At 40.9% G+C, this 26,874-nt stretch overlaps 1 protein-coding gene across 2 annotated transcripts in view; it reads left to right on the top strand.

Annotated features, from left to right (window-relative positions):
• Positions 1–4,149: 4,149 nt before the first annotated feature.
• The window catches only part of LOC309714133 (sodium channel protein type 3 subunit alpha-like), a 279,618-nt gene continuing 256,893 nt past the window's right edge, over positions 4,150–26,874 (top strand). For both annotated transcript variants that reach the window (XM_082546328.1, XM_082546327.1), the window contains exon 1: positions 4,150–4,800. The gene's annotated coding sequence lies outside the window, so the exon portion shown is untranslated. The remainder of the gene's footprint in view (positions 4,801–26,874) is intronic.

Genomic DNA, 26,874 nt, shown 5'->3' with positions numbered 1-26,874 from the left:
TGTCGCCAGCACGCAGGGACCTCCATGGCACTGAAGATGATAACAGAATGATTAGAGATTTCTTATTTACTTCAGTCTGTGTGAATTTCTCTCCACCTTAACCCTGAAAACTGAACGAATGGTAACTGGACACAGAGATTTATTTATTTGTTGTTAATTGTGAGTTGTTTTTCCTTCTTCCGTGAATATTTTAATAGAAAGTTTGTGTTTCTTCTCATTTCACCTCAGTGTACTAGCCTGTACTTGAAGGTAAAGGGGTGAACTGTTTATAATAAATCCAGTCGTCCACTAGATGGAGACAAATACACATAGATGAATGCGGACTCTGGTTTAGTGAGTGCACAGGGTGGGCCATTTATATGGATACAGCGTAATAACATGGGAATGGTTGGTGATATTAAAGTCCTGTTTGTGGCACATTAGTATATGTGAGGGGGCAAACTCCTCAAGATGGGCGGTGACCATAGTGACCATTTAGAAGTCGGCCATCTTGGATACAACTTTTGTTTTGTCAATAGGAAGAGGGCCATGTGACACATCACACTTATTGGTAATGTCAGAAGAAAAACAATGGTGTGCTTGGTTTCAACGTAACTTTGTGGCCATTTATACGACAGGGGAATAGTTTTGTATTATCTCTGGTTTTCACATCACATCTTTGTGATTGTTTCTGTCTGACTGATGCTCTGGTTGGCGCAAATCCACATTTACGAGACTGGAGATCTGTCCTGTGCACCTAAACGGGCTCCACTTCATCCTGGGGATTACATCGATACACCCATCAGGAGGTGGTTAGAACCCCTGAGGAGGACAGTGTTTACAGAGAAGCAAGCCCAGATGCTGCATGTGCACAGAAACATCTGTGTTATAACAGGACTTTTTTAAATTAAACAAACTATCTGCATGTCTGAGTATAAAATAAATCGATTTCAAGATTCTTATAAACACTTAAACCTCTTAAACCTGATTTAAAGTATGATATCTATCTATCTATCTATCTATCTATCTATCTATCTATCTATCTATCTATCTATCTATCTACTGTATATATAGTAACTACTTTTGCATCCTTTATTTAATCCAGCATCTTTGCACTCTGCACCATAAACATGCTGTGTGTCTTGTTGTTATGCTGATGTCATTTTTCTGTTTTGTAGACTGAGGGCCAAGAAATAGCCGGAGCCATATTCCTCGCATCCTGACACATACTTGGTCAATCAAGCTAATTCTGATGGAAAAGCTCTCAATATGCATCTCTATCCTTTCACCCAAAGAGGGCGCTGTAGTTTAATATTTAGCCAAACAGGAGGCATCTCCTCACCTGTATTCATGTCACTGCAGTACAAAAAACAACAAGAACCCTGGTTCCTGGTTCCAATCAAACACAAACTGAAGCCTAAAAGTGAAAGAAACGACAGCAGGTCAGGCGTCTGGAGCTGTGGGAGTCAAACCTGTGACCTGCAGCCTTGGACTCCTGTGATTGGTCCTCTGCTCAGAGCTTTTTCTGTGTTTCTGAAACCAGTGAAATATAATCTGTAAAAGAAGTGAAAAGTTGTTCGCAGTGAGAACTGATCAGTGACGCTCGAGGACTTTTACAGAGAGTTAAGCGGAGATTCATTTTCCTGTCTGAAGAACTGCAAAAATGTGGCGTCTATAGTTCTGGTGTAAATGTAGAAAGGGTGCTGGATTCGTTTCTTGCCTCCTTCACCACAGTGTTATATTATATTAATATCACAGCTGCAGACGTTTACGGCCGACCTTATTTTAAATACTTCGTGCTCACTTTCATCTCTAGTGAAACATGATTAAATGTAAAATATGCGTGCAGCATCTCTTACTAACTGCTGTGATGACAGTAAGTGATAACACACACCAGGGGGAGACTGTGATACGCTTCACACTGTGGGCTTGCTGCTAACAGGCGGCATGCTGGGAAATAATGGATCCTGCTGAGAAGTGGACTCAAAGTTATCGGATTGGGGAAAAAATCGCAAATAAATAAATAAATGTTGGACTGCTATCATGAAGCGATGATGTGACTCAATCATCTTCATTTTGCTGATTAAAGTTGATGTTTTTTGGAGTTTCTATTCATTTATCATTATATTGTTTTTAGATTATTTATGTTTATTCTGTTGCTACAATTTTTTGTCTTTATTATTAATTTCTCTTTTTTCTTAAATGAAACATTTTTGTTGTTTTTTCTTTTCCCCTGCTTTTACTGTTGGCAGAGATCAACTTCCAGAACATGTTTAAAAATATTATAAATTACATTGAAAACATTAAGTTGTGTTCTTTGGTTGTTACTGTTGTAAAATATTTAGTTTCAATCTACTTTTCCAAATCCCTCAGTGATAGTTTTACTCCTTAGTTTTTATAATGTCAGTGGTTTTGTGCAGGGAAACGTTTTGGATGTTTAGAGCAGATATTACAAGTACATGAAATAAAATGATGAACAACAGTCTCCTCAGGCCAGTTGTGCTGACAAACTTAACCTTAACGTTAGTTTTATAAGGACAATACTGAGTTCTTGTTGTTAGTTTTACTTTGCTGTAATAACCTTGTTGGATCATTGAATGAAACAACTACATGCAGCCATGATTTTATGATCTCGCATCAATCTCTCACAGCAGACAAGGAAAAACCTACAATCCAACTCGTGCATTCTGGGCAGTGTAGTCACACATGTGTGTTTGAAACGGTCGTGTTTAACTTTAAATCCTTGATTTTAGCGTGTTGTGATCATGCTTTAGAGATGCTGTCTTTAGAGTCTTGTGGGTGTGTGATGTGTTTCCTTGTGTTTGTGTGGCTGAGAGCAGCTTTACAGTGAATCCACACAGGAATACGCGAGCAGTGATGAGCTGACCAGTGACTGTGGATTATTAACGCAATTCAGCGACTTGTGTATAATAAGAATTAGTGACGCTGAATTAAACTTTGCTTAACTTCACAGTGAGTGATTGAGAAGATAACAGTTGGACTGAAGGATACTGCTGATTGAGACATGACTTTGCAGCAAATACATTAAAGGGACAGCCAACATCAATGTGAGCTACCACCTCCAAATCTAAGGCCAAAGTTCTCAGTCAAAAAACAGTGGAGTGCCCAGTCCAGGTTGGGAAGGAGTTAAATCTTTTTGTGAGTGAAGGAAAGAGCTGGAGATTTTCAGGTGGACTGGTGTGACATAGACAATAATGAGGGCGCTGTAACGCTGTGGTGATGAGAGAGCTGTGTGACAGTGAAACTGTGGAATTATGGATCGATCTATGTTCCTATCCTCACCTTCCCAACGTGGAGATGGCAGGGGAGGAGGAGAGCTGGGCATCTCTGCCTAGGCCCAACCCCCCGTGACCCAGAACTGCAGGAATGGATCAATCGATGTCAATACACTGCAGTGACTGACAAGCTGTGATCATAATACCAGGATTTACTAAATAAATGAGATAAAACCAGAGTTCCTGTAAATGATCCGGTGTATGGAGCACAAAAGCAGGCTCTCTCTCTCCTAACACAAAATGTAAACTCTATACTTGCAGGTTTGGCAGGTTTAACAGATCACCGGGACCGAGACTCCTGGGAAGTGTTGATGTTCAAGGTAGTCATTGTTGATAAATGTTGATAAAGTTGGTCTATGGGTCACAAGAAATGAAACATAAAGTGTGTAGGACTGAAACTATGTTTGGCTTTTTTATTTGGGCAGCACAGGCAGAATTCTATTTTATAAGGAAACATGTTTTTTTTTACAGTGCATAAGACAATGAAAGTCATGGACTCTGACTTCATGTTGTGAATGATTAATATAAATTTCTGTAAAGTGTGCGGTGTTTGGGGCACATGTATGTAAAAAAGTCTTTATCGTAATATTTTTTATTTCATTTTTTAGCATAAAGTATATTTCAGTTAGAATTACACAGCACACTTCTAGTGCTACACATCATGAACTGTCAGGTGTACAGAGGTCTGATAAACTGCATTAATACATCTTAGCCGTTACTCTCATGCGTGGACTTTCTGCGTGTCTCTGCTTACAAAAGTGCGCGTGCCCTCGGCCACCACAGAACGAGACAAACGGGAATTGGGGCGTAACCTCGCGATAATCCACTCCCTCTCTATCTCCCCTTTCCCAACTCTCTCCCTCTCTCTCTCAGTGCTTGGGGGCAATCAAGCGGCGGGGATGATGGGAGTCCGGCCGGTCAGCCCTGCCAGCCTACCGACGCACCTAAACGCAGCCCAGCACTCCGCTGTGACGGCTCAACTTCTCTGTGTTCCTCCTCCCAGAATCTACCCAGAGAAACAGTAAAACCAGCAGCTGGAGCCCACGCGGGACTTTATTGGAAGCGCGCGCTCCTTTGCTTTTTAATGATCACACCTGAAAAGGATAAAATTCTTTTTCTGTTTTTAAAATCTGCTTTCGTGATTCGGACCAGGGCTCCTTTCAGGATTAAAGGGGAGCAGATGAAGAGCTAAAGCCACTCCAGGAGAATTAAGAAGTTGGGGAGATGCTGGAGGAAGCGGAGCAGGCGGAGTGAGGGAGCCCGGTGCGCACTTTCTCCTCCCCGGCTGGACTGAAGCGCTACAGTCCGCTCCTCTTTGCGCTGCTGGAGGCGCGCGCAGGGGACACTTGCTCATTCATCTCAGCTACATCATCACTTTCCCTGGATTAACAAAACAAGCGAAGAAGAGCTCAGAGATTTCACTCCACGCACTCCGCGGAGTTTTCCTGTGTGGATGGGGTTCGAGCGGCGCGGCGGGGATGGTGTGAAATAAAGCAGCAGTTTTTTAAACGCAGGAGTTTCACATGTGAGTATCTCCTTTTCTTCTTAAAGCTCGGGAATGTTCCTGAACGATTGAACTCTGACCTTTCCCGCTGATCCTGGCGTTTCCAAACACCTGCGACACGCCGCGCGGCGCGCTCCTGATATCAGCCGTTTATTTGCCCCGTGAGCGCGTTCACGGAGCAACTTTAATCAGACCGGAGAGTGTTCGGGTGCGTTTGGAGGGCCCAAGTCGTTAAAACGTCCCAGCCTCTTAATTTATTTACTCCCCTGCAAAGAATGACCCACGCGCGCGTTCCTGGAGTTTAAAGGTAATTGAATTCCCCCACCTGCCTCAAAACTCCCGTTTGCACCCATTTCCACGCAAATTTGTTTTTTTTATGACGCAGGCGGAGGTCAGCCCCGAAAACTCGCAGTTTTCAGTAGATGTCAGAGCGCTTCACCCTCCTTCACTTCCCCTTCTGCTCCGCTGCTTTGAGCCACTTTCGCCCTCCAGAGACTCCGCTCCCCCTGTTCCTATGCAACCCCGCTCCTTCCCGGCCGTGCCGAGCCGAGCACACCCGTGCCACCACTTTCCATTAATTAAGCGGCTTTGTTTATGTGAGAGGAGGCTCATTTGGGGCCGTGCTGGTGGCTGGTGGTTGTCACATTTACGTCTTTGTGATATTCCAATAACACCGCTGAGACGCGAAGTGCGTCAGTCTGACCTTTCTGCCACTTTTTCCTCCAAGAATCTTTCTGTTGTGAAACGCATAAAAGCATCCCGCAGATATGAGGACTTGTTAGAGGATGTACATGTATGACACAGATTAGAACTCTGAGTGTCTGGTACATGTATTTGATGTCCTCGATGGTCACACCGGACTTTCTTATATCGCTGTAATATTTAAATGGCACTGGAGGTGTGTGTTTGGCGCTGAGTAATGAGTTTACGGACGGAAATGGCACCAGAAGTGTTGTCTATTCATTTTATTTTAATGGAGCCGTTGATTTGCTACACGCTCATAGAGAGAAACACTGCTACAGTCAAAGTCATTTTCTGTCCCTACAGGTACAGTCACCATAAATGTCCCCTGCAGAGCTCATTATTAGTCCTCCGGGCCTGAAAAGGTGCGCAGTTGTATATTTGCACCGTTTATTCCAAGATTTTCAGAAGAGCGTTTTTGCTCAAAATTGCTGCTCAAATATTAACTTCAGTCTTCAATTTGTTTATTTGGGATTTTCTTTAATAATCTGACATGCCTCATTCGGTGTCTGTACAGAGGTTTGTAAGGTTGCCTCACAGTGAGAAAGTTCTGGGTTTGAGCCTTCGTGGGCGATTTGTTCTCTCTGTATCTCCATGTGAGAACTCAAAGGTGTTCTCCAGAGGTTTAGAGCAGCACTGGTTCTTCTAGATGTATTCTGACAAGTTCATCCTGTACCTGTCTTGCATATCAGAAAAGAAACAAGGTTTAAGTTTCTTTTCACCATTGCACTATGAGAAATTTGTTTTACAGCAACAATTCCCATTATAACAAGAAATACAACAGAAACTAATTACAGGAAATGGAAGAATTTCTACCAAGTAAGCAAAAAGAGCAAACGTGCTAGAGTAGAGACAGAAATACAAGCAAAGGCCTGTTTTCTATTAAGCATATTAATAACACTCAGAAGAAACGAGACATGGAGGGTTTCAGTCCTCCAAACAGCTCAGGGTAAAAACTCAAACTGTCCAGCAGTCGGTGGTTCAGACCAGCTCTGACTCTCTGTTCTTACAAATCCTTCAGTTTTAACTGCTTATTTATTAAAAGCTTTTATTGTTTATTTGGGGTGGGATTTCTCCATTCTCCCCACACAGCCAAACACAATCTGCTGATTCTCTCCTGGCTCTAAGGACTCAAAAAAATGAAATTGGGTGGTTGTTACATGTACAAGATTCAAACTTGTAATTTGAACTAAATAATTTCATCTTTCTATGGTGAACGTAATTAAATCATGTAGCATCTGCATGAACTTCAGCAACTTAATTTGTTCTTGTTGAGATGACCTGATACAATCTAGTAAGAGCGGTTATTTGCTGGACTCACGCAATTCACACGATCACATGAGATGTCAAACTGCAGGAAAATCACTAGACAGCTACACCCACACCACGTGTATGCTCTCGCTATTTATTGTGGTTTAACCTGTCAAGGACAAAAACGTACAGAGAAGTCTGCATCAAGCCTTGAAATCACAGCTTTCCTAGTTTTAAGCCTGGAGTGACAGCTTGGTGGTGTGATGGTCAGTGCTGGTGCCTCACAGCAAGAAGGGCCTGGGTTCAAATCCACAATCCAATCTAGAGTTATTGGTGATTCTAAACTACGCATGAATGCAAATGGTTGTCTGTCTCTATGAAATCATCAACCCCCATATTGGTTCATTAAGCAAGACTAGCCGTAATTGCCTTGATTAACAAAGTTGTTCAAACAACAAGATTTCATTGTGTTTTCCTGAAGTTTTTAACTTGTGCAGAATGAATTAAAACAAAATTCTGATTACATTAAACCACTAAATGCCAAACGTGTTGGTTTGACATGGTCAAAACTGGGTTATTGTACTTGGTTAAATCACGTGGAAAAAGGTGACACGATTAAATTGTGTTCATCCAACAACTGATTTTTTTGAGTGAGTGCAGACATGAGAAAAAGTGTTGAGCTGTCAGACTAGAAATGACTGGGTCATAAATTAATGTGGACCTGGTTTTGCACCTTTTTAACCTCCTGACATCCACCTGGTCACCATAAACCCCCCCTGAGGGCAAGGTTAGGGTTAGGTTGCATTTTAGCCACATGCTACACATGCATAGTTTCACAAACTGGAAACAGTGGTGTCAAATTCAGTTCCAGGTCCGGGTGGCAGAGAAAAGCGCAGGGCCGCATAATTACGCTTAATAAATTGATTTCAAAATGTCTGCATAAGACACAACATCCTCAACCGGCCCACAGGAAAAAACAGCGAGCGATGAGCTGCGAAAGGAGCCGAACGATGGCTGTTTTGGAAGTTTGACTAATAACAGAAAAGTAAAAGATGGTAGTTTGTGCAGTTTGGCTGTAAGCTTTAGCTTTCTTTCTTTCAAGTTTTCAAAGTCTCTGAGTAATTGTGGTCGTGGTATTGACCATAATTGCAGCTATGATTTGTGCCCTGACTGAGCTGTTCTGCTTTCATAGAAGCTTTTTAGAGAAATGTTGGTAAACCAGTGCCTGAGAAACACTGATACAGCAAATGAAAATGCACCGATGGCTTTTTTGCGCTGCTGTGTGTGTGTGTGTGTGTATGTGTTGCACTAACTGATCTACAGTCTCACACCTGCTTTGAGTTACCGTGGGAACCACTGTGAAAACCGCTGCATAAAGCTGACAAACAGATGCACCTTTAAAGATACAATAAATGTTTCTGACTTCTAGAAGCAGATTTGAAATCACCTCACGGTGCTGCTGAACACGTGCACCAGGTGTCGGTAACGGTTTAGTTTGCGCAAAGGTTCGAGGTTTTTTTTTCTCCTGAAAGGAACAAACGCAGCAACATTTAGAGCTGCAGTGTGTTAATTCAATTCACAAACTTTGACCTTCCACCTTCTGGATGAATGCCTCTCCGTCACAAACACCACCTGGCTGACTCGGATTATAATTCGCAGGTCAGCGGCGTGCAGTGTGACTGTTGTCGCCTGGTGATAAAATCTCATATAACTCACCTGATAAAGACATGAATGGGTTTATCATCACATGATTTATGTGCAGATTCATAAAATTAAAGAAGTGAAGTTAGTTTTATAACGTGAAAGCATGAGAATCAACAGTTTTATCTAGTTAACAGGAAGCGAGTTTAAATTATTAAAAGAATTATTATAAATGATTTGTAATCAACCAATTAACCATTTAGCTTATAAGAAATAAAAAAAAAGGCTAAAAATGTTGTTTCACTTCTTTTATTTTCTTCAACCACAAAGTTCAGAAACACAACTATATATTTGAGATATATTACTGCAGATACTTTCTCCACAATTTTCCATCAAAAAGTCTCAAATGGTGAACAGTAACAATATTTTTAATACTTTAATTGGATGAGTAAATAGATTAGAGCAGCGGTCCCCAACTTTTTTTGCGCCACGGACCGGTTTATGCCCACCAATATTTTCACGGCCTTTAAGGTGTCGCGGATAAATACAACAAAATAAAACTAGTACCGGTACCGATAAAAGAAGATTTATTCATAACACACGTGAAAAGACCCAGGAAAACCGAGTTAATGATAAAAACGATAACAAAATAACGCTGAAAACCGATAAAAACCCTGAAAACCAAACATTTCACACTTGAGCCTCAACTCTCGCGGCCCGGTACCAAACGACTCACGGACCGGTCCCAGGCCCGGGGGTTGGGGACCGCTGGATTGGAAGAAAAATGGCAGGTAATTAGCCAGAGTGCTATTTTAACCTCACATCAGGTCTCCTCTCCACTCCACCCCCCACCTCTGCGATGTGTCCTTGAGCGGGACGGCAGATGAAAGACTTGCAGCCTAAACGTGTTAACAAAGAACCAGGACCAGCTTTTGGACCACATAAACTAAACTCCCCGGCAGCTTTATCTTAATGGATCTCATTCAGCTCCAGCTGTGCGCAAACAAACTTTTTTTGTGATAAACTGAAGCACCTTTACTCCATTCCTGAATTCATCCACCCATTCCCATCTGCATATCTAATTCAGGGTGTGATGGGGCGAGAGGCAGGGTACAGCTACGGCTAATTTAGCATCACTAACTAATCTAACATGCGTGTCTTGTGAGAGGAATCCAGAGTACCTGGAGAGAACCTACACAGGTACCGGGATATTATGTAAACTGCACACAGAACGGCCGCAGGCAGCAAATCTCTCACTGCCACCTTCTAACCTCCCTGCATGGGTATGAAATAGTGCTGTTGTAGGTGTGAGGCTGTAGGTGCACAGGTGAGGTGTCTCTTGGTCGTTTGCTTCGGCTCTGCCGCTCTCAGCTTCAGATGTCCTGGTGTGCAGAGCTGCTTGGGCCTCTCAGTGCCTGGGAGAAGCTGCAGGCTTGCTGCTTCTGATACCTTATGGTCAAAAACACTGTTTCCTTTTTCATTTACATTAGACTTAAAACTCACGAGAATCTGCTGAAAAAGACAGGCAAGTCAAAGAAAATGAGAAGCTGCAAAGAAGAAGATTTGTTGGTGGAACAAACGCTGATGGAAGGTCAGAAAAGAATCCTCAGACTGAGAAGCTTCCGGTGGCACTGAAGATGCAGTTTCAGTGTCGCTTGGATTGCTTCAAAATATGTAAGAAAATAAATAAATAATCTGCAGTCCTGTGATCCCATTGCCTTCTGGATTCTGGATGGAGTGACGGTTACAGACAGAAGAGGCCATCAGGGGTTATTATACGCTTTACTGGAGCGTTAGGACGGCACCAGTTAGAGTGCTCGCAGAGAGTCTCTGGTCGTGATGTATTCAGCTCCACTCGCTTCTTCATCATGTTTTAGTTCCTGTTTACTGAACAGGATGTCTCAAAGCAACTGGCTTCTGAAGTCGATCCAGGAACGTCTGGGCACTAAGATTAATGAAGATATTTCTGTAAACGGCGGCCGTTAGCTGAGAAAAAAATAAAAAAATAAAATAAAAGCGGTGTAGCTATTTTTTTTTTTTTTTTTTTGGAAAGAGCAGCAATATTAAAAAGAAATCTCAACACCTGACAGCCAAGAGTGTGAAACACTTGTTTGGGCTTCAGTGTGCAGAATGATGTGTGCAGCCGGTAAAGGAGTTTCAAACTAATCTGAAAGGCAAGCCTCTCGTAACGGGCAGTTTAGACCAGCATGAAGAGGAAACCTGAAACCTGTAATGTGCAAACATGAGAACAGACTGTCAGCGATACAGGGCAGGCCCTGCAGATAAAGTTTGAAGTGAAAATAAGAACCTTTATTTTTATAGCACTTATAAAAAAAATCAGTTTTACAAAAACTCACGTAACAGTTTCTAACAATGAATCATCGAACCGATATCAGTTTACAAAGGGTCGTGCTTTATAAAATATGATGGATTATTTATAAAAATTAAAATGTAGAGGGATACTACAGGGAGTGCAGAATTATTAGGCAAATGAGTATTTTGTCCACATCATCCTCTTCATGCATGTTGTCTTACTCCAAGCTGTATAGGCTGGAAAGCCTACTACCAATTAAGCATATTAGGTGATGTGCATCTCTGTAATGAGAAGGGGTGTGGTCTAATGACATCAACACCCTATATCAGGTGTGCATAATTATTAGGCAACGTCCTTTCCTTTGGCAAAATGGGTCAAAAGAAGGACTTGACAGGCTCAGAAAAGTCAAAAATAGTGAGATATCTTGCAGAGGGATGCAGCAGTCTCAAAATTGCAAAGCTTCTGAAGCGTGATCATCGAACAATCGAGCGTTTCATTCAAAATAGTCAACAGGGTCGCAAGAAGCGTGTGGAAAAACCAAGGCGCAAAATAACTGCCCATGAACTGAGAGAAGTCAAGCGTGCAGCTGCCAAGATGCCACTTGCCACCAGTTTGGCCATATTTCAGAGCTGCAACATCACTGGAGTGCCCAAAAGCACAAGGTGTGCAATACTCAGAGACATGGCCAAGGTAAGAAAGGCTGAAAGACGACCACCACTGAACAAGACACACAAGCTGAAACGTCAAGACTGGGCCAAGAAATATCTCAAGACTGGTTTTTCTAAGGTTTTATGGACTGATGAAATGAGAGTGAGTCTTGATGGGCCAGATGGATGGGCCCGTGGCTGGATTGGTAAAGGGCAGAGAGCTCCAGTCCCACTCAGACGCCAGCAAGGTGGAGGTGGAGTACTGGTTTGGGCTGGTATCATCAAAGATGAGCTTGTGGGGCCTTTTCGGGTTGAGGATGGAGTCAAGCTCAACTCCCAGTCCTACTGCCAGTTTCTGGAAGACACCTTCTTCAAGCAGTGGTACAGGAAGAAGTCTGCATCCTTCAAGAAAAACATGATTTTCATGCAGGACAATGCTCCATCACACGCGTCCAAGTACTCCACAGCGTGGCTGCAAGAAAGGGTATAAAAGAAGAAAAACTAATGACATGGCCTCCTTGTTCACCTGATCTGAACCCCACTGAGAACCTGTGGTCCATCATCAAATGTGAGATTTACAAGGAGGGAAAACAGTACACCTCTCTGAACAGTGTCTGGGAGGCTGTGGTTGCTGCTGCACGCAATGTTGATGGTGAACAGATCAAAACACTGACAGGATCCATGGATGGCAGGCTTTTGAGTGTCCTTGCAAAGAAAGGTGGCTATATTGGTCGCTGATTTGTTTTTGTTTTGTTTTTGAATGTCAGAAATGTATATTTGTGAATGTGGAGATGTTATATTGGTGTCACTGGTAAAAATAAATAATTGAAATGGGTATATATTTGTTTTTTGTTGAGTTGCCTAATAATTATGCACAGTAATAGTCACCTGCACACACAGATATCCCCCTAAAATAGCTAAAACTAAAAACAAACTAAAAACTACTACCAAAAACATTCAGCTTTGATATTAATTAGTTTTTTGGGTTCATTGAGAACATGGTTGTTGTTCAATAATAACATTATTCCTCAAAAATACAATTTGCCTAATAATTCTGCACTCCCTGTATATTCATATACTTATTTTTAAGGATTCTCACCAGACAAGTGAAGATTTTAATGAAAAACAGCACAAAGATCTGCTTTATGTAAATGTTAACGTTTAAATAGTTAAATCATTTAAATATTTGCTGTGTGGCTGGTTTCAGTCAGGCTGTGTGGAGGAGGAGAAAGTTTCACATCCTAGAAATGATTATTTCTTGTCTGGAAATTGTGACTTTGTGGAGAATCAGTTGTATAGACCCAGATGGAGATTAATGTTTGCCGGTTCTTGTGCCACATTCGGTCTTACTTGACAGTTTGTCTCATTCAGACATAGGTCCAGCTTACCTGGACCAGATGTCAGCCATGGTTTATGGGCCACATCTGGCTAACTCCACACTGGCTGGCACACCCAAAGTCTTATTTAAGGTCTTATTGGTATAAAATAGGTTATATTTGATAAACAGATGAAGCAACTCAATATCAGGAGCTCAGTTCATGAAGAAATGTGAGACTGGCCTATGCTCACCGTAATACCTGCAGATGGCACACATCTCCAGCTGTTTCCAGCTGTTGAATCAACGCCCCTGATATTCTTATGTAGAAGCCTCTCAGTGTGGTAAAGCTGACAGAAATTTAAATTCCCAACAGTTTTCTTAGACTTTCACAGGACTTTAGATCTACTTTGTAGACAGAAGCCCCAAAATTCACAAACTAAATATAGAATGACAAAAAGATGTTGAATAACCGATAAATGGCTTTTACTGCTATTTAAACATTCAGCATTTATTGTTGAATAAAATCATAATGAATAATTATTAGTTAAAAATTATTACTATGGTTAGAATTGACTTCTATTAATGAAAAAAAAGCCTTGACTGTAAAAACTTAATAACTTGTGATACAAATTGTGATTTTATTTTGAAACAATGAAATATGTTGATTTATCAATAATGATGGGAGCTGAAGTCATGTTTGTGACGGTTGAGATAAAAAAAAAAGATTTGTAAGATGATACGAACGTTGTCTATCGCAGAAGCTTGGAAATGACAGCGTATCAACAGGAAATGCAACCACTGAAAGAATAAAGAAATACCTCAGTAAAAAGCTCAGATGTTATTGTAGCAAAATATTACTCTGTAATGTCATAAAAACTGCAATGAAAGCGCCACTTCAACAATCACTGTCCTTGCATATTCATATATTTTGCCAGGTGTGGTGTGGTGAGGGTGTGGCCTGTGTGCAGGTGCAGTTACAGGTGTAGGGGACCTTTAGAGAGCAGCGGTCAGTTTGCCTCGTCATGGTTGCAGCTCCTCCTCAAACAGCCTGTAGCTGCTGTGTCAACACCTCGCCGCCGCTCTGCTGCGGCCCACAACAGGTGTTCGAGTGCTGCACCGCCTGCCTCGCATGCATCACGTGTGTGTTTTTGTGTGTGTGTCTGTGCCTACATGGGTCCGTTCATGTCTGAACCCGTATTTGGTGCGTTTGTGTGTGTCCGGATGCCTCTCGGTGTGTTTCTGTGTGCGCGCGGTTGAAAAGCCCCACACGGCGTTGTGCTGTTTGTTCAGTGTTGGAGCAGCAGGCCTGACCTTTGCTGAGCAGGAGCTAAGACAACATGAGCTGCTGTTAGCCGGACGAGCTGCACTGCGGCTCTCTGACATCAGTCCTCAGGTTGGAACCAGCTTCCTGCTTATTACCTCTTACCTTTGTGCAGAAAAGGCACTACGGGAAACCCGAGAGCATCTCTATAGCTTTTATGGTCAAGCTTAGAAACCCACAGTCCACCTCTGAGCATTTGCTTAGCATTCATTTCCTTTGTTGTCTTCCTGCCGTTTGTTTTCATGGCCATTAACTCCCATGAAAGACGTAAATGTTCATGTCGTACCCTCTAAACAAAGCATGAAATGATCTGGAACGCAAACCGCAACTTGTGGTTCCTGGCACTGCCGGCTGATTTCAGCGAAACAAACTTTTCTGAGAATCCAAACTCAGAACGATCACCTGCGCTCCAAAGAAATGACATTCGAACTCTCTTTTCATTTGGTCATATAAAAGCTTTAGGAGTTACACAAGTATTCACGGCAGGTCCATCTCAGTGTAGCAAATGCACTTTAAAAAGTTTTGCAAACTTTATATTCAAATGTAAAAATGTAGGAAGTGAAGACAGATTTAAACACATCAGTTATCTAAACATCTAAGAAGCTCATAAACACTGATTATTACCCATACCCAGCACACAGGTTGTTCATAGCTCATCCATAAAGCTCTATAGTTTATTATCAGCTGGTCACATATGAGCTCCTCTCATTGGTAGTTGCTTCAAACAGTTACCTAGACGTTTATCCCACAGTCTCTGGCTGCCTCGTCTCCATCAGCACATTGCACAATCTGCTTTCCAGAAGGAAACAAAGTCTAAACATAACTGAAGTAACGATCATGACACCGTTAAGCATTTTAATGTCAACAACAACAATAAAATGCACTCCTGCATCTCTACAGCATTTTCTAATCTGCTGAAGGACCTCTACAGTCTTTTAAAGGCCTTTTTGTCACCACTGCCAACAGTTAGGAGCTCTCTGAATAACTTTCTTCATTATCAGGAAGTTAGTCATACCTTTAAGCAGAAAATTGTCAAAAGAAAAACACATTCTTCTGAGTCTTAAGAGTCGTCCTTAAAGCTACTGTTAGCTGCTGGTGCTCTAGATTGTATTTATTTCTCTCTGTTGAGGTCAGGAAAGCGATTCCGCTCCCTGAAGACCAACACAGAGAGACTGAGGAGGAGCTTCTTCCCGCAGGCGATACGGTCTCTCAATCACACCACCACACAGTACTGACCCACACATACAGTTCTTACACACACACTGGACTTTCTGGACTTTGGTTTTGCACAACACTGGTCACTATATTCTTCATTTCCAGTTAATACTTGTACAGCTGCTGTTATTGTGTATATATTTATTTATATTTCTTCATACATTCTTATATAGTTCTATATTGTGTATTTTGTTGTACAGTTATTTTATTTTCAACTTTAATTTATATATTTTATCTTATTCTTCCCAGTTAAATTTACCCTTCATTCTAATTTGTGTTGTACAGTTATTTCATTTTTAACCTTAATTTATATTTTATTCCTTCCTAGTTAAATTTACCCTTTTTAATGTTTCATATTTATTTCCTATCGTATTCATAGCCTTTTCCTTTTTTGTTCTCTTTAGGTCACGAGCAGTTGTCCAAGCATTTCACTACATATCGTACTGTGTATGACTGTGTACGTGACAAATAAATTTGAATTTGAATTTTATTGTGATTAACTGTTTGTCACCACTTGTTGAGCTGCCTGGATTTCACTGCGTTTCCTCCAGTAGATCACCTGAGTCCCTGGTTCAGACCGAAGGCGGTGACTCAGCGGCACAGCAGCTCCGTGAGGAGGCTGAGTCAGGATGGACAGATCTGTTGCTTTAATCTCAGTGATCCTCTCTCCCAGAGAGCGCAGAGCTGACAGTTTAATTATCTGTAATTTCTCTGTTAAAGCAGCTTGCAGAGAAAGACTCTTAAAAGTGACGCCTTCTCTCCGTCCTTCAACAATTTTACTGCCCAAATCAGCAGAGCTTGTTTTTTTCAGATTAATGGATGCTCATATTGAATGAAATACACGCTCACTTGGCAGTTTATAGCACCTAGCTGAAACCAGCGCAGTCCAATCAAACGGCCCTGCAGTAAATCATGTTTCAGAGCTTTTAAAATTTAGTTCAATTCATCTTTGGGGCCATTATGGTCTGTGGTGCCGTTCAGCTGAACTGCATTATAAATAGAGGCGTGTCTTTTATTTGGATTGAATGGGATGATTGAAATAATAGCAACAGCACTACATATGCAGCCCATAAAAGTAACACTTTATAAAAGCAGTTCCAACAAACACTGAGCATTATAAGCTTCACGTAGGAGGATTTACTGCAACTGTATCACCTTCACGCACTCTGATGCATTAGTGGACATAAAATGAGTCTAATCAAGTTTTTCCAAATTAAAGTTAATTGTTAAACATATATATATATATATACTTTTCAATCCCAGCAGGATACTTTCAAAGAAATACAAAGTGACATGGCAATATTCACTGTGATAACACGATGTGTCGTAATCAAAATGTGTTAAGAATCAGAGATGATCTATAGCAGAAGGATGTTTGAAAGCCTTAGTGTTAGACCTTTAGGGTGTTTTTTGGATCCTGAAATGAAAATATTTAGAAGAGCTGGAGCACAGGCTTCTTGAATTGCATTGCAGCCATATTATTGGTCAGATGATTACATTAAAAATGCTCCCAAAAGCTACAACAGCACAAAAATGGTCCAGAGGTCCAGTTTGGAGACCGTTAGCTGAGGTCTAGCAGGCAGCTAGCAGACTGTATTAGCATAAACCTGTCAGTAGGGTTGTCAACAATGCGATACTAATCGATACTAAAAATTTCTTCTGGGTTACAAACTCGTCTTATTTGCAACAGTATTGATACCAACAGTGCATTCCTCTCTTCTATAATGTGTGTGTTATAAAAACATCCCTGTCCCTGTAAAGTTGCACAGGTCAGGTGAAACTATCCAAAGAGGCCAAAACAGTTTTTGCATCAGGCTGTAAGTGTGTTTATTTTTGCTGTAAAGTTGGACATTTGAACATGGGAGTCTATGGGGACTGACTCACTTTTGTGGCACTAGAGGAACTGCAGCGTTTGTGTTGTCTTTGTCTTGTTGGTGCTTGCTGAGCACCTGTAGCATCTTCAGAGCTCCTCATTAAGCTCCACCTGCTGCAGCAGACCATGAGACGCGGCTGAAACTCGAACAATTGACATTTTTTGGGTCTAATTGCTCTCGGGGCGGGTTACGTAACAACGCAGCCTCCGAGAATGTTCTCAGCCTGTACTTGAGACGTATTATCACAATGTCACAATCTTCACTGGGTGAAGACACAGTGAATACGCTGAATACATGGTGTCATGTGTCATCAGTGTGTGCGCGTGTGTCTATTAATAAGCTACAGCAGCCTGCTGTTGTTTTAAAGCTTCTCAGCCTTTTATTAAAAACTTAAAACCACTTTTTATTCTGTGACTAAAAATAAAACATAAATACTTTGCCAGTACTGCCACCTGTGGAGTAATAGCATTGTTCTCACAGCACTTTGGACACATTGAAATTGCTGTTTTTTGCTTTGAAAGATCCACTTTCCCCCCCTCGTCCTGTAAAGGTGGGCTATAGATTTTTTTTTTTGAAAACAAAAAAAAACTCTGACAGCCAAATCTTAAAGTCCCTTTTACTTATTGTGCCGCAATTAAATTGAGAGTACAAAAGCTTTTGTTTAAATGCTGCAGACGTTCTTTACAGGAGTCTGTGATATTCTTTAATGGCAGCTCCAAAGACAGCTGCATCGGTGAGTCATATAAAGTAAAATACCAAAGAGCAGCATGTGTCAGCTTTAATAGAGGTCTGACAGTCAACATTTTTCTTAAGTGCCTGTTCAAGGCAGCATAAGGCAGCTTACGGAGGAACAAAGAGGCCAGATAGCTGCACCTTGAGCCGTTCGAGCTTTCGCCATAAAGGAAAACCGAACAAAAGGAAAAATCTTGGAAAGTATGATATTTTTTATTTTTTATTTTTTAGGAGAAGAGAAGGAAAAGAGGCATGGAAAGTATTCCAACCACTTTGCTTTTTTTAACACACCGAAACTTGATCCAAAAATAGATTTTAGGAAAAAGGTAAATCTCTACATGTCATTCTCATTCCTGACGGGTAAAATTAAATAAAATATTTCAGCGTTTCAGTTTTGCACAAGGTGTCATTTGACAGGGCTTATTATGGAGGGTCTGCCACTGCCAACTTGTTACTTTTTAAAATAAAGAGCACATTTTAACCAGAAACCTATCTGATTCATTTTTAGCACCTAAATCTGAGTTAATTTAATAGATCTAAGTTCACCTTAATATTTTTCAGAAAACACTCGAGGTGGGAAATAAGCTGCTTTTAGTTCAACAGCGTGCACATTGTTGAACTAAAAACTATAAGATCTTTGTTGTCTACTTGCAGTAACTTCAACTTCCACCAGGGGGCTCACTTCAGGAACCAGCCTGGACATGAGCTTTATGCAAATGAGGTGCTGGCAACTCAGTGCTCGTCTCAAAATACAACATAGTGTGTTGCACAGCTGGTTCACACACTCAGCAGGCAGCATAACATCAGCAGCAGCAAATCGGTGTTCCTCCCGGGATCAATAAAGTTTTTTCTGATTCTGACCCAGATGCTGGAACTGCCTCCTGAACTCACAGCTGTAATCAGTGCCAGCAGCAGACCCCCCCAGAGTCTTTCTTTACGTTCAGTGCGGGACTCTTTTCAATAATTCGGGATGAGCACAGCAGCGGCGGCGAGGAAGTGGACCGTGTTTGTTTTGATTACAGCGGAGACCCTGGGGTTTTCTGGCTTTTTAAATGAAGTTCAGTCACTTCAGTAACTTTATTCATTCTTTTTTCTCCCTTCACCTTCGCTCTGTGTTTTCCCCACTCTAATCCTGTCAGGTTAAAACCAAGACATGGAGAAGGTGGTGAAATAACTGCTTTTCAGTTTTGCACACAATTACAGAACGTTAATTAAACCAAAGAAGGTCAATTTCATTTTGCATTGTTATTCTTTTCAATAACAATAATTATTACATCCTCTTTATTTATGTTCTCCACCAAATCATTACAGATAACAGTGAAGTGTAGCTAACAGTGCACATGATTTCTAGCCTTTTCTTTATTCATGACACAAAAGCCTTCTTGCATTTTGTTCGTATTGCTTTTCATGTTAAACAGATGTCACAAAAAACTTTGTGCTGAGATGAGGAGGTTGGGGCAGGTGGTGGGTTAATCAGGGGCACATCTGGCACATCCATGGACTCCTCCAACAATGTTCTCAATATATGAGTTCAGACCAGCTGTGGAGCGAGCTCGGGCTTGGAGGTCATTTTCTTGTACGGTCTGAAATGATCAGTCTAAGAAATGCTGAAATTACATGTTTCATATTGTTTCCAGTTTTAAAGGACCTTTGAGCTGCAGGCTGGAGTTCAAGGCTTCTCTTCACTCACTGTTTGAGTACGATCAGAAAAAGATCTTCTAAAAGGTTTCTTTGAAAAGCTGCCCGGGGGTTCAGAGAGTGCCTCCTGCACTCCCTGCAATGCTTAAGTATTTGTGGGAACAGGCCGCTCCCTGTCTAGAGTTGTCTGGAGTGTGACCTGGTGGAGATATTAGGGTGGAGATATTTTTGAGGAGCAAGACTTTTTTTTTCCCCCCATGAGTAATTCCACCTTTTATTGCTGGCTTCTTTAAAGTTGCCGACAACCAGCTTCAAATCGAGCTCTCATTTACCACAGCCAGTTCAAGGACTCCAGTAATGCAATAATCCAGTAATATTACAAGTCTGCAAACTAAAATCTGGAATAAAATTAATTTAAAAGTGCTTTTTAAATGTCGTTTTACCGTCATTAGATTTCTCAGAAGAACGATCTGCCTCTGATACTAAAAAATCCACGTTTCATTTGTCTTATGGGACCTTTATGTCTAATGGACACTTCCACAACGAAACCATCAGAATTATGACTTGTACAAAACATGCAAAGCATAAACATTTACGACTACATGGTTCTGTTTTATGTGGGAACAGGACAGTCCGGACGACCAGGAGTCAAATGAAGGACCTGTGAGGGCGGTTTGTAACCTGTGTGGTATTCTTGTTAACTATTCACTGGTCACTGGGTCAGCCCATAAAATTAACCTCTAACCTCTATTTGCACTGTCCCCCCGCCTCATGTGCAGACACCATCATCTACATGTTTGTTTACATGTGACACCAGCTTGTCATTAATCAAGACCAGTGTCAATTAAAATAGGAATGTGGGTTTATAATAAAGTGCAGTATACACACTACAAACCATAAAACTTTTTTAAAAAGTGGTATTCAAACAGTATTTTCTCTTTCAGTCACATATGTGTGTGAAGACATTTAAGGTAGCATGGCTGTGTAAACGACACAGGAAACAACAGATTTATTGTAGACTGTAGACAATACCTTCACCTTAAACACTCTCAAACCCGGCGGTTTATTGGCAGCAGCTCGGCCTCCGGCTGTTTGGTCAGTTGACCTTGGCGGCAGTTTGTCCATTTTGAGGTCTCGTGATTTATCAGGGACACATGGAGTCATTCGACCTCCTGTTAACACCACCCGCACTCCTTTGCTCCTCCTCCACCCGTTTAAACACCAGATGCCCATCCTTCTCAGTACTCTTCTTTCTTCTCAGAAATATTTAACCTCAATTCAGAATTTAGCTTTAATACAAGAGAAAAATCTTCTCTTCTTTGAACTAAATTGTTACTCTCAGTCTGTGCTGTCTGATTTTGGTAATAATGAGAACATTTAAAGGAGTTCTGCATAACTTCCAGAAAACTGCTCTGAACTGCAGTCGACATCCTGTAGCTCATGTTTGTCAGTAAGCATCGGTTAAAATAGATGGAGACATAAACAGGGCCGTGGTGCACTTACCATTGACTTTACATTTTGTTATGTAATTTTATGTTATGTTGACCTCATGGCCTTTTTGCTGTGCAGCATGTCTCTATGTTAGCTTGGTTAGCTATCATTAGCCAAAAAATATATATTTTAGGATCTGATTTGACCACAACTAAACAATCCATTCACAAATCAGACACCCTGCTGATATTGTTAGTTTTATTCTGTAGTTTTTTAGTAACCATGCACAAAAACATGAATCTTATAAAACGAAAAATGACATGTACCAAATTTAGCCACTTCCTGTTTTCCATCTGCAGTATTGACTGTAATTTTATGGCCACGTTTCCATTTATGTGGAATCTGGTCATTTGTTGACATTTGGACTTGATTTCTGAGGTGACGCTGCGTTGTTCAGTTTTAAGGTGGGATTGTTTCGAATTTTGTGGAAAATTCATCCAGATGATGAACCAGGAAGTGAGAGGCCGAGCCAAGAAAGTCGTGGAAAGCCTTGTGTTTTCGCTACAGTCTGCTTACAAATTGGTAATAATAATATTAACTATGAAAAATATTTCTTATTCTGTTTTTTTTTAATTCTGTTTGTAATTTGAAAAGGTGGTGAGACATGAAAGCATGGGACTGATGGGAAACGTGGTCTTCTTGTGTACCAACATTTGGTGGCCTAAGTGTTGCTCTGCCTGCTTTACAGTCGGCCGTCCGTCGGCAGCAGAAACATTAAATGCGACTCAGATCTACCAATGATTAAAAACGAACCTCATCGCAGTAAATCGCTGCTCTCAGCTGCAGGCCGACATTTGAAAACACTTTGCTGCTAGTGATTTATTTTGACGTGGGGCGGCCGTGTCAAACACTTCCGTCTCCCTCCTCTCTCTCCATGTTCTTCCTCCCTCCGTCTCTCATTTCTCCTCCTCCTCGATTTGTGAATCCGTAAAGAGGCCGCACATTTACACATGCGTCCCTTTCACTTATCGCCAGTTTCAGTCAGAATAAATTAGGGAAGTTATTAATTTATCAGAGAATAATTATTTCTACATTATTCTCCAGGGCCACACATGAAACTCCACGGTACTTTGAATTAATAATTCATCTTTTTTTTTAATGAATGAGTGAGAACATTTCAAATATGAAATAAGAGAATAAAATGTAATGAAATAACTCCACTGCAGTGGATATAAAGACTGCAAATATTGTTTGCTTTAGGAGGTGAAAAGCTGAGTGAATGAGCACAAATATAAATTAAAGAATTAATGACTGACAAGCAAATTTATAATGCAGGCAACATTGTTTGTCCAATAAGTGTGGACATTTGATATTTTCACACCATGTCCTAATGTGTCCTACTGATGAGTCTCTCCACTATCCTTGTCATTAATATTAAAGCATGTTGAACATTTGAGTAAGTTATTTGAAATTATAAAATTAAAAAATAAAATTTCCACGAAAGTAGCTGGAAAACGTGGTCACCGTAATATTTAAATAAATACTTAAATGTAGCAAACACTGACGATTAATACACCATAAAGTGATGTATACTAGCTCGTTCATGTAACTCCTTGTTAATTACTACACACTCACAATGAACAAACTTGGTATACGTATAAGTTCAGAGGTTAACAAAGTCCAAGGAGGAGACGCAAAACAAAAAGAGCAACACAAACTAGGAAGTATAACAGATGCCTTTAAGGCCAAAGAGACGGCTGGACTATTTATACACCGAGAAGGCCGAAAGGGTAAGGCACCGCAGGGATGAGTGAGACACAGGTGCAGACAATCAGGGGAGAGCAGATAGAACAGTACAGTAACTAAAGACACGGGGAATGAAGAAGCTTTGTTTTGACTGCCCCCTCACTCACCAAGGGTCTCCACACAGATAGCTCCACATATCTGATTCTGACACAACCCCAAAGGGATATGTGTCTCCTCCTGGTCTCAAACCTGAGATCTGTCATCTCTAAACTGCTACAAAGCCACAACTAAACACACGAGGATTTACAAACTCAAAATAGAAACTGGAGCTAAGTGAAGGCCGAGAATTGAAAACTACAACTAGAGTAGTAAATGATGTAAACGGGTATCCACAACTTGATGAAAACCTGACAGGAACCAGAACTTCAATAATCCAGTAAGACTCAAACTCAACATTGTGAAGGCACCAAAACCACGAACCAAAGCAGAAACTTCATGTAGTAAAGACAGAAATCAAAGACAAAGAAATCTGACTTAAGTATAATAACGAAATCAGAACAGATGTCTAGAACTTCATAAATACCAAATTGTGACTAGAACTCAAATACCACAAGGAATAATACTCAAGATTACCTGTAGTCTATTAACTAGATAAGAACATTTAAATATCAAAGGTTAAAGTGCTGGAACAAAATCAGAGATGATAAAAACATGCTCTGTTTAATTTCAAACTTTATGCAAATATAATATAGTTATTTTTATAATCAATGAACTATTTAAACATGAGCGATGATTCAAGTTGACAGTAGAAATTTTATATTCGATGTTTACAGTCTTGGCACGGCACAGAGACCGAAACCTAAAGTTCACTAACATTTGATCAGATACCCTGAATATGATCACTGACCAGGAGCTGTTACTCACTACAGGGGTGTCAGTCACGGTCCTGTTAATCACAGAAGCTTTACAATATTTACATTATACATTTTACTGCTGCATACACTGAACAGAGGCAGAAATACAGGTTTTGTTAACATTCGAAAAAGAACACAGACCCAGAGTCATAAATGACTGCAGGACTCAAAACCCTTACACGCAAGTGTTCAGAAATGGTGAGTGCTGTGAGTCTTTGTTTGCCATTACATAACATAAAACAAACTTACAGATTCATTCTTGTCTGTGTGCAAGCACAAAAACCAAGAAACAGAAAACTCAAAATAAGTTGGTAACATTACATTAACTTAAGTAAAGGGCACTAATTTAAAGGAAGAAAGGATATTGCTTCTCTTTTCAATGTAGATATTTTATATTAATATCCTTTTGACTGGTAAGCTACTTTTAAGTTTTACTTTCCTGGCTGCTGATGGCAGCATGTGAAAAAAAAATTGAATCTGGAAAAGTGAGACAAACCAATAACATGTTGGGTTTTTTTCTACTGTGCATATTTCTGATCACACTTCAGGGCAGGAACTGAATGACAGTGATGATGACAGCAGTGGATTTGTTTGTAGCATCCTTTAAGGCCAATATATAATATATAAAAGACAGGCTGCTGTTTCTTCTTTTGTTGTTAGTGACCAATAAACACACAAAGTAAAGAAGTTATTCAAAAATGATCTTTACTTGTTATTCTCTGTCCTCCTCTCTTCTCTCACTGTTCTGTTTATTTATCCTTTGCACAGTGGTATCTGTAGTAAATGATAACAAGGACGTCAATCCAACAAGTATAAAGTAAACCAGGCAATAAAACCTAATCTCAAGTTAAATCATGTCTCCGTCAGTCTCCCCCAGTTTTTGACCTTTTCTCTTGATTTGTGTTATCTCTTTCAAATAACCATCACGGTGCACAATAACACACACGAGATACGGGAAGAGAAGAGCAATAACAATAAAAGCCGCTGATGACAATAAGAGTCAAGTTAAAAAGTGAGTGGCCATAAAAACAGTGCTATGATGGATATTATTTGAAGGTATCGGGTGGAGCAGGTGAATCGGTAATGCTGCCGGTAATGCTGTCGATTTGCACTTTGGCATTTTGAAGCTCCTCTTCCTTCAGCTCTGCGTCCCATGTGGAGGGCCGGTCGTTTGGCTGGCTCCATCACAGGCTGGGAGATGACCAGCGGACGCCAGCCAAACGCTGGTCCGGTTTTGGCCGCATTTGGGTTCCATTCTTTCCTGGCAGCCATGTTAGCGGCCTGCCAGCCATAATTTTGGAGTCCTAAAGAGGACTTCCAGGTGATGTAGCTTAGTCCCACTGACAGCTATGATGGAGGTCTGCTCTGGTGTGTGTGTTTAGACATCCTATAGGAAAGATCAGCTGAGGAACTGGGGAAAGGGAGGCTGAAGACAGGCTGCTGCTTCTTCTTCTGTGGTTAGATTTGCTTCCGTTTGAGCTGCTGATGCTGCAGCAAAGTGTCTGGTTGGCTTCTAATAACCTTAAAGGTCAGACGGCAGCCAGCTTAGTGCCAAAGTTTTACATTTTTTACTGAAGCAGAGAAATTATATGCATCAAGGAAAAGAATAGAGGTCTATCAGAGCATTCAGTGGTGCACTTTGGCAAAGCTGTTTCTTAGACAGGCACAAGGTGTCCTTTGGACAAGAGCTCTTTGAAAAAGAACATGCGGTGTAGCTCATTCGAAAAGTTCTCCCCCATAAGCTCTTGTTAAGACTTGTATAAAATATCCAAGCTGTGATGGCTGAAATTCCTATGACTTACAGCTCCACTGATACTCCAACATCTATGGGCTCAAATTGTGGTCATAAATATTTTGTACTTGTAAATCAGTTTTGTATGTGTAAAAAGATTTGTGTGTGTGTCAAAAAGATTTGTGTGTGGACTTGGCCAAAAAATACGTGTGAAACTGCACTCAAGTTTCAAGTTACAAGTACGAATTTTGACCCTATTTTTCTTCCTTTCATCTGATTGGCCAATGTCATGTCAATCACAAGTTTAACAATCCAATCAGAGAACAGCTGGGTTTGGCTGTCGGAGGGGTGCATTATGGAGCTTCAGGTCCTTGAAGGGAATAAATGCTCTTTTACATGCCAGCCCAGAGTTTTCCTTCATCACCACGAAGGAAAACAGTCTGTGGTTTGTCCGAGTTTGGTGATTTTTGTGTCACAGGTTTACCTGCTTAATACAGGGACCTCCAGCGCCTTTTCAACAGCGCTGTGGACCTCGGGGGTGGGGGTGGGGGGCAGTGTTGTGGAAATGACACAGTCTTCACTAGTGGGGATAGTTACAAAGCTTTCTTTGTGATGAATTAGCAAAACATGTTTTTCTTGAACATTTGAAGATAAAAAAAACATAAACTGTTGTAGAGGACACAGAGCTCGATGTGAAAGGACCTTTATGCTGCACACTGTGAGCCACAGCCCTGACTTTGTGTTAAACTAATCCTAAAGTAATAATGGTATTTCTAACCACTGATATACCACAACTTTATCCTTTCAACAGCCACTGAAAGTTAGGGGACCTAGCTTCTAGACATTTAGAGAGCCTCCAGTTTTAAACTGTATTACCCTTCAAGGGCCTGCAGTTCCCCTCCGACAGCCAAACGCAGCTGTTCTCTGATTGGATTGTTAAACTTGTGATTGACATGACCTTGACCAATCAGATGAAAGGAAGAAAAATAGGGTCAAAATTCGTACTTGTAACTTGAAACTTGAGTGCAGAGTTTCACACGTATTTTTTGGCCAAGTCCACACACAAATCTTTTTACACACACAAAACTGATTTACAAGTACAAAATATTTATGACCACAATTTGAGCCCATAAACATCCCACACACATAGAAGAGAAAAGCCACTGACTGCCAGCCCCTTCTCGTTCCCGCGATGTTAAATATTGTCACATCTAGCTGAACGCGTCCGTGCCCTTGCGTGCCGGGTTATGACATTAGTGAGACGGATCTGTCACTCCCAACTCGCAATTTGTCAACATGCGGTGTTACTGCTGTGAAGGGCCAACTCTAATATTTTTCTGACCCCTAAAAGATTAATTTCTAGTGAAAAAAACAAACAGATGAAACAGGAAGCATGCCATTTATCTCTAGGCTGATAATCCAGCAGATTACATCACCTGCAAATCTCCAATTAGAGCAGCAGCATCAAATTACAGTTGTGCATATTGATGACATGCAGATGTTACACAATAGAGCTTTATTTGATATGCTAGGATGAGAAGTCGCTGGTGTAATGGCAGAGTTGGCAGTGCTCAGATGCA

This window comes from Aulonocara stuartgranti, assembly GCF_965226115.1.
Source record: "Aulonocara stuartgranti genome assembly, chromosome: 9".
NCBI classification, from domain to species: domain Eukaryota; kingdom Metazoa; phylum Chordata; class Actinopteri; order Cichliformes; family Cichlidae; genus Aulonocara; species Aulonocara stuartgranti.
Note: the sequence above shows the minus strand (reverse complement) of the source record. Positions and strands in the feature narration are given on the sequence as shown.